At 37.0% G+C, this 10,725-nt stretch overlaps 1 long non-coding RNA gene across 1 annotated transcript; it reads right to left on the reverse strand.

Annotated features, from left to right (window-relative positions):
* Positions 1 to 446: 446 nt before the first annotated feature.
* LOC126455661 (uncharacterized) lies at positions 447 to 10,392 on the reverse strand. Its single transcript, XR_007585348.1, has 3 exons — positions 10,219 to 10,392; positions 9,916 to 10,119; positions 447 to 794 (listed from the first exon to the last, which is right to left on the reverse strand). It is a non-coding gene; the product is annotated as an uncharacterized LOC126455661 (long non-coding RNA).
* Positions 10,393 to 10,725: the final 333 nt, after the last annotated feature.

Raw genomic sequence — 10,725 nt, forward strand, 5'->3', positions numbered from 1 at the left:
ATACTGCTATTATGCAGTCGGACACAGTGCAGACTGCATTTTGAAATGTCTGCAAATATATGTCAGTCATCTGTATTGTAAAGTAAAATCCCTAATTCCTGGAGAAGACCAGAGGCATTACGGTAATAAACAAACTTATTTGCCACTGTAAAATATGAAAGACAGACCTCTGCTCACTTTCAGTAACATAACATTTTTACAGTATCACTCAGTACACATTTTTCTTGCAACCTAAGGGCTAACACTTAACCTGCAAATTTGTAGAGAAACAAATCATGCACAATGTCATTCAGCTCAAGACTGGTTACACCTGATGAGAAGCTGAGAACTGTAACAGATTAGAGGAATACACATCAAACTCATTTTCTTCACCTTTCCCTGGTTTTCGCCACTGCCCAAATTTGTGGATGTGGTTGTTCACCAGAGTGTACAGTAGGTCTGATTGCTGAGGGGATTTTAGGATCTGATATTTTATTTCTGTTTTTCATACAAATTCCCTTTCCATTCATGATTTTAAAAAAAACGGCAGTCAGTTGACTGATCCACTGGTTCTCGCCGGGACATGGAGATTCTGAAAGGTAAACCCATACACTTTCCTTTTGACCAATCATGCAGCATTTCCTCACAGTTGTGGCGTACAGTATGAGGGAATCGTCCTTCGTCTTATTCACCAAGAGGAAGTCCTGAGAATGCTTTATGAGTTTATACTGTGTAGTATCCACAAATGTAACAGGAACTGTCTGGATGATTGTTACTTTACATCTCTTCGTAGCCTTGATGAAATGACATCAGATCTGAAACAAAAAAAGAGATACAATATCACAACCCTGTCAATAACAAAAATACAAGTAATTAATCTAACCACAAAAGTCTGGAATGGAAAAGTCCAAACTGCATAAAAACCAAAGCACGGAGAGAAAAGCTGATATCAAATCAGCAGATCAAAAACATTAAGAACCGGTAAAAAAAATCTCATGACAAATAAATTTTGAAGAAATTTGTTGAGCAGTGTTATTCTACATTTACAGTGCTGTTCTCAGTTGCCAGTAATACCCTTTATATGTGATATGAGCAGTGAGAAAAGACTATGTTGTAATTGTTCATTACAGTTGTCTTACGATAAAATTAGCTTTGAATTAACAGGATTGGTTAAACAAAAATGCATGACTGTGAAATTTAAAACTGTATGTGCACCAATTTCTGTTTGCACTAGCGAATCAGACTTCATCAGTATAAAACAAGCAGGTTCTCTGTAATGTATGAAAGTACTAATTATCTCAATGAAATGGCCAAAAGGACAGCTTAACATATAGGACCCAAGCCAGCTAATTCTAATTACAAAAACTGACTGCTTGTTCCATAAGGCAAGGAATTAAAATGTAATATTGTCATTAAAATAAAAAGAGCATAATACAATACATTCCTTTTATCGTAACTTATTATTCACTAAATATAATATTGTACTTTCACCAAACCAAAAACAAGTATTATGCATGAATGTGTGAAACATGTGACAGATCCACATCCATGACAATTTCCTCACTACTGCTGCACAAAATGAATAACATATCTAACCTAAGGCAGGGGAACAAAAAAAGGTCATGGTGATACATTGATCTGTAGCTTAGCATGAGGTGTCTGTCAGGTTGGAAGGAAACAGTTTGGATGAGAGTTGGCAAAGGCAATGAATGTGATGATGATAAGACCTGGTTGTGGCGACAAGACGGATCTGTACCTTAGCGTATTTTTAAAAAAAACCAATAACCTCCTGTTTAGTTGTCATATTGTTTACAGCATTTGTCACGTTTTTTATGTCACTGCTGAATGTCGACAACTCATATCCAACATCCTTCTGTATCCAGAATTAAGTCTGCTTTATTATGATACAAGTCAAAATAGTGTGAAAGTTCTTTTCTCCTGATAACTGTATTATTTCCCATTCAATATAGAATCACTGTATTTTCAAATTAAGTTATATAGGCTAAGAAAGGAAAGAAAAATATCACTGATTCCTTTCAACTTCTGCAGTCTGGACTTTTGTCATGGTCTCTGGAACATTCAGGTTACTACGGAAGTGCAGATTTAAGCTAAAAGAAATCATGTTTGACTTACAAGTTTGGTAGGTTTGAGGTTTCTCCAGTCACCTGATGTGTAGAGACCCTACCCTACTACTGCTGAAAAGTCACTTCTACCTTCTCACACTGTTAACTGAGGAAAAGATTTCAGTTTACAGGAGAAGAGCACCCAAACTGTTGTTATTCTAGTAGCATCTTTGTGAAAACCAGGTGGCTCTTACATATGTGATAATGGCATAATACACCGAAAAGCAATTCAGAAAATGAATGCTACAAGAAACACAGAAATCTGTGTGCTTTTAACCATTAAATATAAAAACTGTTTTACCGTACAACACAGAAGGAACCCATTAATATTTTTAAGGTTTTATGATGAAAACTGAAGCATTTAACTGCCACAATTTTTCAACTCGCTTTTTGAATGTACAAATACACATTCTATTAGTATTAAAACTTAATTGTCTGTGAAATCTCGATGTAAATTTCATGTTTAATGTAGTTTTTAAATGACATTGTCCTTCTGTTGTGTTTCCAGTTGACATTTTCACTATTCTGTAATCTCAGTGATTATTTGTGTAAATTTAAAGTAGCACTACATTGCCTACATGTTTCTTAGTTCCCCATGTAAATTGTTTGTATTCTCTGTATGTGAAGTTACTATATTCATCAATGAACAATTTTGTGTACATTTTTTTAAATGATATTTGTTAAGAAAAATGACTTGTCCTATATCATGTGTACTTTGTACAATATGTGATCCACAGGATAAATAAATAAATACAAATACAATACAAATAGAACCAACAGTGTTCATTTAATATTTGTGTTTTGCTACCATGTAATTAGCATAACTATCTGTAAATGCAGAAATAATTTTCGGATACCTTTTTGAACTGAGTGAGATATGCACAACAGCTGTCATGTCTCACTATTTTATTTGCAATATGACCTGCATCTACATCTATACTCTGCAAACCACAGTGATGTGTGTGCAGAGGATATGTCCCATTGTACCAGTTATTTGGGTTTCTTCCTGTTCCATTTACATATGGAGCAGATGAAGAATGATTGTTTGAAAGCCTCTGTGCATGCAGTAATTATTCTAATCGTATCCTCATTATCCCTACGTGAGCGATATGTAGGTGGTTGTAGTATATCCTTAGAGCAATCATTTAAAGCCGGTTCTTGAAACTTTGTCGGCAGACTTTCTCGGGATAGTTTACATCTGTCTTTCGAGAGTCTGCCAGTTCAGTTCCTTCAGTATCTCTTTGACACTCTCCCATGGATTAAACAAACCTGTGACCATTTGTACTGCCCTTCTTTGTATATTTTCAATATCCCCTGTTAGTCCTATCTAGTATGGGTCCCACACACTTGAGCAATATCCTAGAGCCAGTTGCAACATGAGTTCTTTTGCATTACTGGACTGATAAACAATTAATGTTCTGCGATATTCTTACATTTCTGTTATGTGAACCAACTGAGATACATTAATATGATGTGAGGCAGCAGCACAGATTAATAGTTATTATTTAGATGTAAAGGTTCATAAAATTAAATGAAAACATATACACCATCATGTGCAGTTTACACTAAACTGGTTTTCTATTTCTTCAAAAGCAATATAAAAAAATTAACGAAAGTCAGGAGACAACTGTTTGTAACTGGTTAGAGTCATCTCAAAGAACTGAGCTAGATTTGCATGTAGTGGTTGATTCCTTATTTATGTAAGACATGTGTTAGAGCTAGATTTGCATTGGTGCCTTATTCATGTGAAACTCCACTTGCAGATACACATTAGTACTGTGCCACATGCCAGCCTGCATATGGCAGGCAGAGTGTCATGCATTGTACCAATATCACTTGCCACTCTTCCTCCCTTCCATGTTCCATTCTCCTACAGTGGCTAGGAAATATTTTGAAGAAATTTCAACAAAATCTTAAGCTACAATTCAAAAACTGAAGAATAAAATGGAACACAGCCAAATACACAACTATAGATACTTGGGATGAGTGAGCAATAACTTTATGAGAAATGTCACACTGTAAAGAAAGGAGAAAGAATTGAGATACAACCCACACGACTACGAAGAAATGCTACAATCTCTATATATATAAAAATAAATGTAGCATCTTTGCTGTATCACCATACCACACAGTGCATCAAGTAATAGTCTTTCTTTATTTTATGATCATCATGATAATCATTAGAATTTCAAGAGATACAATGAAAATAAACCATTTGTCCAGTAAAAGTCATTGTATAGAAAAAGTGTCTTTTAATGTCGCTTGAAATCATATTATTTGTCATACAGGCAAAAATGAAACTGCCAATGGTTGCAAAAATTCTCAATACGGTAAGCAAGCTTTCTCAATGAATTTAACTGATAAAATTCTCTCAAGTTATCAACTATTTCAAGCAGCTGTCTGATGATTTTTTTTCATCATGATGAATTTTACTGGATGTATCTGAACTGCTGTACATCAATTCATTAAGATGTTTCAGCTGTTGCTTCTATGGTATTTAAGTTGTGAAATATTAATTTGTTTCAAATGAAAAGTATTTACAGCAGTGTAATTGGTTTAAGCAGCATTACTCAGCTAAGAATAACAGTTAAGCTAAGTAATTATTACAGTGGCAAGAATTGTATTGTAGAAGAGATGACAACCACTAACAATATGAAAAAGAAGATAAAAAGAAAGAAGATTACAGTTAAATGTCTCATCAGTGACAAGGATATTAGAAAATTAGCAAAAGCTTGGGCTGTGGAAGGAAACAGCCACGTCATTTTCAAAGAAACTATCCCCACATTTCCCTTCAGTGATTTAGGAAAATCACAGCAAAAATTTACATCTTTATACAGTCGTGGGACAAGTTTTTCATCTTCCAGCTTGCCAAATGTGAGCCCAGAGTCTTAAGCCCAGTTAACTATTCCCCAGTACATATGGGAGAGATGTAGGCCAAAAGATAGGTATATAAACATGGCAATGATTACTGTGGCTTCAGTAAAGGGTGTAACTGTGTATGGTAGTCAGACTGTGCTAATTAAACTCCTGTTAATTGTGTTTCTCTCCTGCTCAAAGCCTGTTCTATATGATGAGCAATTCTTTTGCCGAACACAGATCTTCAGTTATATTCCATCCAAATTATCTCAAAAAAATGTGGTATAATGATGTTAAAAAAAGGAGTTAAGTACCTGGAACACATTTACAATAATCTATAGTACATATCTGTTGAAGGTAGTCCTGCCAGAACACACAATGAAATTAAACTTACCAAAAAGTATGATGTATACAAGAATCAGTAAACCTCCAGTTCATTAAAGAACTGCACTCCCATGTATAAACAGCTTCTAACTTCTTATTCCTCTACAAGTGAGTTAATTTATGGTATTAAGCTTGTAAGTTGGAAAAATTTTAGAAAAGATTTGAAATTAAGTGTATAAAGTTTATTGCAAGTTGCCTAGTGCTCTCATTCTCATATACTGGATGAATACTGTCTGGGTGTTTGTGCGGCCTCAAGACTTATACTCAGTTTCTAACTGTGGTAGGCCTACTTGTCTTTGTGTATTAAACCCTTGATATACGATTACACCTCTTAATTAGCACATTATGATAGCATTTTACATTTTAAAATTCAGTCAATAATCACATGAAATATTGAAAATAAAATTTTGTTGCTCCTGGAAGTCATTAGATAGGCAACCTACAAACAGAACTAGGTTCTAGGAACTGGGCTACCCATTTACTAATACAGATAATCATCCAGTAATGTTTATGCTTCCTTGTTGATTTTTATTTTATGGGCATAAGGCCATGCCCCAAGGCATATTTCTCTGCCTAATTTTTCATCTTCCAATGCCAGAGATGCCATCAAATGCCATAACAGCAAGCCAACAAAACAAAAATAATCAAGGATGCAAATACTGACCATGAAAGCCAGCATCATTATGATCAGTGGCTATATTTGCTGCATAGTGGATGCATTCCTGTATGAAATACAGAACTGTTCAGTCATGAGTGTTAATGGGAAAAAGAGCTGTGGGGGCAGGGATATGCGGGAGGGGTGTGGTTGAACTTTGACATCACTGAGTACCACTCTTGTAAATGACTCTGCAGTCTGTTGGATGGTTTGGAAAGATTGTAGTATGGGAAGTGGAAGTGTTGTACAGCATTACTGTTGCCCAGAGTAGTTCTAATGAACACTCATGGGAAGGGAGCAAAAAATGTGTGTTCTCTTCGAAATTTTATAATCGGAATTTAAATATGGAACAAAAAAAACTAAAAAAAAAAAAAATAGGTGTAGGTCTCGCCTTATTGGCCGGGCTGCTACCCAGCTCCCACTCACCAGCGCTGTCCCACTACTGCCCACCACGGGGACTTTTGGCTGCTGAGTTTCCCCCCTGGCCCGGTACGCCCCTCCTTAGCCAACCTGGTGACCCAAGATTCCTCAAGGGTCACCATATTGATGGCAGGCTTAGTGCGGACGCCGGATCGACATGGGAAACTGAGCACCAGGGCTCCCGGCCTCAGACCATCCACAACACCTGGCTTCCAAGTAGCTGGATTACAGGAGCACGCCGCCGCTCCCAGCCGAAAGCCATGTGTATCACTTCAGTACTTCGCTCTCCCGAGATTTTTCTCAATTCATTAACCCGTTATTTTGTTACTATACCTAAGGGCTACATACGAATTGTATTTGAAAGAGATTAGTTTACAAGTAGTCGTACCAACAAAACCATTGCTAATGCGGAATACGTTCTCGTGTATTTTGTTCATTCTTCCGCTAACAGATGGCTCTGCAGCTGAGAATCGACGCGTCACGGAGCTTGCATTGCGCAAACTCGTACGACCGTACGTATCTCGCAGCGCTGCTGTACGCAATACCCCACGCGCCGCCACTGGTTGATGATGATGTATTGCCAGCACCGCAGCAGGCACTATATATTCGATTTATAACAGTTTTATTTCTTTCTTGACTAACAACGACAATGACACGAGGGAACGGACAAAAAAGTAAAGTATTGGTGGACATGCCCAAACCTATTTAGATACGTACGATGATAACAGGTATTCCAGCAGGTTATCGGGCGAAATATCTGAAGAGGAAACAATAATGTACCAGATGCCACGGAATAATCTGAAAGATTGCTTTACCTAATGGTTGACTTTTTCCTTTTGACAATACTTTTGCTGCTCTTGCCGCTTATAACTAGCAGTATAAAAGCGGTAAAGCATTAAGCCTTACGAATAATTTAATTTTGATATGCTGTAATGTCTTTTCGTAAATAACGGCTCTTCGTTTTTGCTGTACTCTTTGTGTGAACATTCATAAGTGCTACATTAATCTTACAGCTGGGCAAGTAAATGTTTATATTTAAAGTTTGAAGTGAAGTGCAGAGTGTACGATTTTCATTTCAACTGTTACAGTCTGTCCATTGTGCATATTCATGCTCAGCGGTACCCTCAGTGCATTTTCTGCTAAGCAATTTATTAGTGATGACCCACTAATCATAAATGTCGTACAATGTATAATAACTGGTATTAATGCGTTATGTACTAACGAAGTAACACCACAGTCTAAATGTTAGAATGTGGTAACACTTATGTTCGTATGTGATGTATCTCACCAAACTTCAATATCTACAAAGCAAGATAACGTAGACATGATTACTATACTATGTACTTTCTAACATTGTGGTTTCAAAAAATATGTGTAGCCAACAAAGGGTGCGTTTTTATTAATAAATGAAAGATAAAATTACTCAATAATGAACATAAGTTATTACAATCTGCAGTCCAAAAAATACAACAAAAACCAACCACGGAGTAGGTGTAAAACAAGAAAATTCATTTCAATTTATGTTAATTCTTGAAAGGTTTAAGAACTAGGCTTATTGTAGAGTTCTAGTTTCAGTAAAAAAGTTATTAAATCAAGTGGAAAGAATATAAATATAAAATTTCTGTTATTTATTTAGTTTTGATTTTGGCACATTTTAATGATATAATTAAGGAATTATTTTCCTGTCCATCGGAAAGAAGGGACAAAAAATCGTGTAATTCTATGCCATCTTGTTACATCAAATACACTGTTTAACGATGTAAGTTGTACATTATACTGCGCTGAAGAAAATTCTACCCGTAAGCGCCACGAAAGACGCTGAAAACTGAAACATTTTATGTAGGGCCTACCGTATGCAACTGAAACGAAAAACCACTAATCTGCGTGTAATACGGAAGCATCAGCGTATGCAATGGGACGTTTGCCCCTCCTGCACTCTGAGTATAGACTTTTAATTTTATACAAAATTCTCTAGAGTTTCTATCAATAATATTGTCTGTGGATCTATTAAACTGCAGAGTCAGAAGTACCGACGGCAAATACTGTGGCTTTAGCAATGCCCACCTGTCTAGGTATTTCTTCTTTCCCCAAGCCATTGACTCCTTGGTGCCGTGGCAGTTTCGGCGGCTATTCTGCAGTCAAGACTGGCGCGAACTTTTACAGGACAATACAGAAATATTATCAGCCATTGGTTCTCTTTTCTCTTCCTCGTGCAGCCACTTTCGCTACAGGAAGTGATAAATCCAGTATCCCGAAGCGCGGATTTCAGTAAAACATAAAGCATGCAGCAGTATGTAAGTGCCTGTCATCCGTCCCCAACTTCCTCAAAAACGCACCCTCCCCACCAGTAGCAGTTGTCTGTGGACCACAAAGAATCGTGATGGCTTGCAAATTCTACATTTATTTTAACACGGCAGAGCTGTTGCAGGAAGTTCTTCAGAACACAACGGTCGGTACTTAATTTGTGTGTCCAAATGTATCAGTAGAAACATAAAACCCCAATTTATGCACTAAAGACAGTGAAATAGAGTGAAATTTCGAAGTCGAAAATATTTCCTCTCAGGAACTGTAATCTTCTCAATTCTTACCACACAGCCCCACAAGCAGCCATAGAGCAGTCCCTTTTGTATGGCTGCACAATAATGTGACATACTGGGAAGATGAGGATTGATCTGGTTTATTCCTAGGGTGGTAAGGGTCGTTCTACCGGTCAATTTGACAGTAGTTTGGAACTTTTCTCACGTTCATCTAGTTGGCTACAGACCCTAGGATACACTTGACATAACCAAACCAAAAAATGGTTTTCCAACCATTTTGTTCAAGTTTTGTTATGCTTGTCAACATTAAAGTATAGAAAGCACGAATGGCTTAAAGAAATCCTTTAACACGATCAGGCGTGTTAAGTAAATAAAGTATTGTACACGATATATCTAAGAAGCCGTTTGGTTATTTCTGTTGATATCCAACAAGATTTTATCGATTGTCCTTTTTCTGATTCAGATTTTTAATTATCGTGACTCATTGGATGCCCTGAATTTAATTATATGAGGATAAAATATTAGAGCGCTGAATCAAAATGGTGACAACCATATTCGCGGTAATAACATAGATCTACCATATTGGCTCCATCAAAATAATCTATCTTTAAAATACTAATTGGATAACTATCATTGTTTCAGGTGCTTCTTAGTTTAGCTCCTGGGGCATGACATGTCTGAAATTTTGAAACACCAACAGTAGTAGTACAATCATGTTACCGCCTCTTGACTGGGCTTACAGCACAAATTTCAACTCCACGTTCATTAACTCCGCATTACGTATTTTAATATACAGTCAGCTGCAACGTCACATGGTCACTGCTCTTTGGTTACACAATCGTGTATTTTCACTGCATACACCCAACAAAGTACTTTTCCCTCCGGTCGTAAGCTGATTCCAGGTGACAGTAAACACAAGTTACACACTGCTATTATAAAACATTGTGTAAATAATACGTACCTAGCTCTTGGTTTTATAGACTGCCTCATGTTCGCATCTTGTCGGTAAACATATTTTTCAATGGTAGTGTGTATCTTTAAAAAAACTTCGTCCATTCCAATTAAATTTTGAAATGAACCTCGGTCTTTAAGGCTATATCAGGAACTCAGTTGCTTAAGGATGACAGAAGTGAATACAACGTCGAGAATATGGATACTCTGCATTCTGAAAATAGTCAGACACTATAACGGTACTTTATATTCTACTTAAAACCGAAAATGTGATGGAAATTCAATGGAGTTAACGAATAACCTCTATACGTACCTCAGTTCGTTGCACAGCATACGGAGTGTCTATCACCAATTTGCTGTTCAAGCCATCGGCGATTCCAGAAACCTCTTCGCAATTTTCTCCGTTCTTCTTCAAGGATTACTAACAGAATTAACGCAGGTATTTTACGCACTCCATTTTCGTAAACAAACTGTGAATTTGCGCGCCAAATGCAGCAGTCGATTGCCGCTGGAGCGCGCTGTGGTCGCAAATCACAATAAGCAGCACCATCCGTCAGATGTAACAGGTCGCTTGTGCAGCAGCCACAACGGACATCACGTCTGACGTGTTTGTCGAAAAGAAACACGTCCTGTGTGAGGGTGGCTTTACTGAAGTGCAACTTAGTGTGCAGAAGTTGATGCTGAAATCTTGTTTTCACAATGCTTAAATTGCGTCCAGAATGCTATACTTGTGCAGGCAACATAACTATAAAAATCATTGACTTAGAAGCACAGACACAAATAACTGCATCAGTATAAACGACAAACCTCTGTGTATAAG

This window comes from Schistocerca serialis, chromosome 2 (assembly GCF_023864345.2).
Source record: "Schistocerca serialis cubense isolate TAMUIC-IGC-003099 chromosome 2, iqSchSeri2.2, whole genome shotgun sequence".
NCBI lineage: Eukaryota > Metazoa > Arthropoda > Insecta > Orthoptera > Acrididae > Schistocerca > Schistocerca serialis.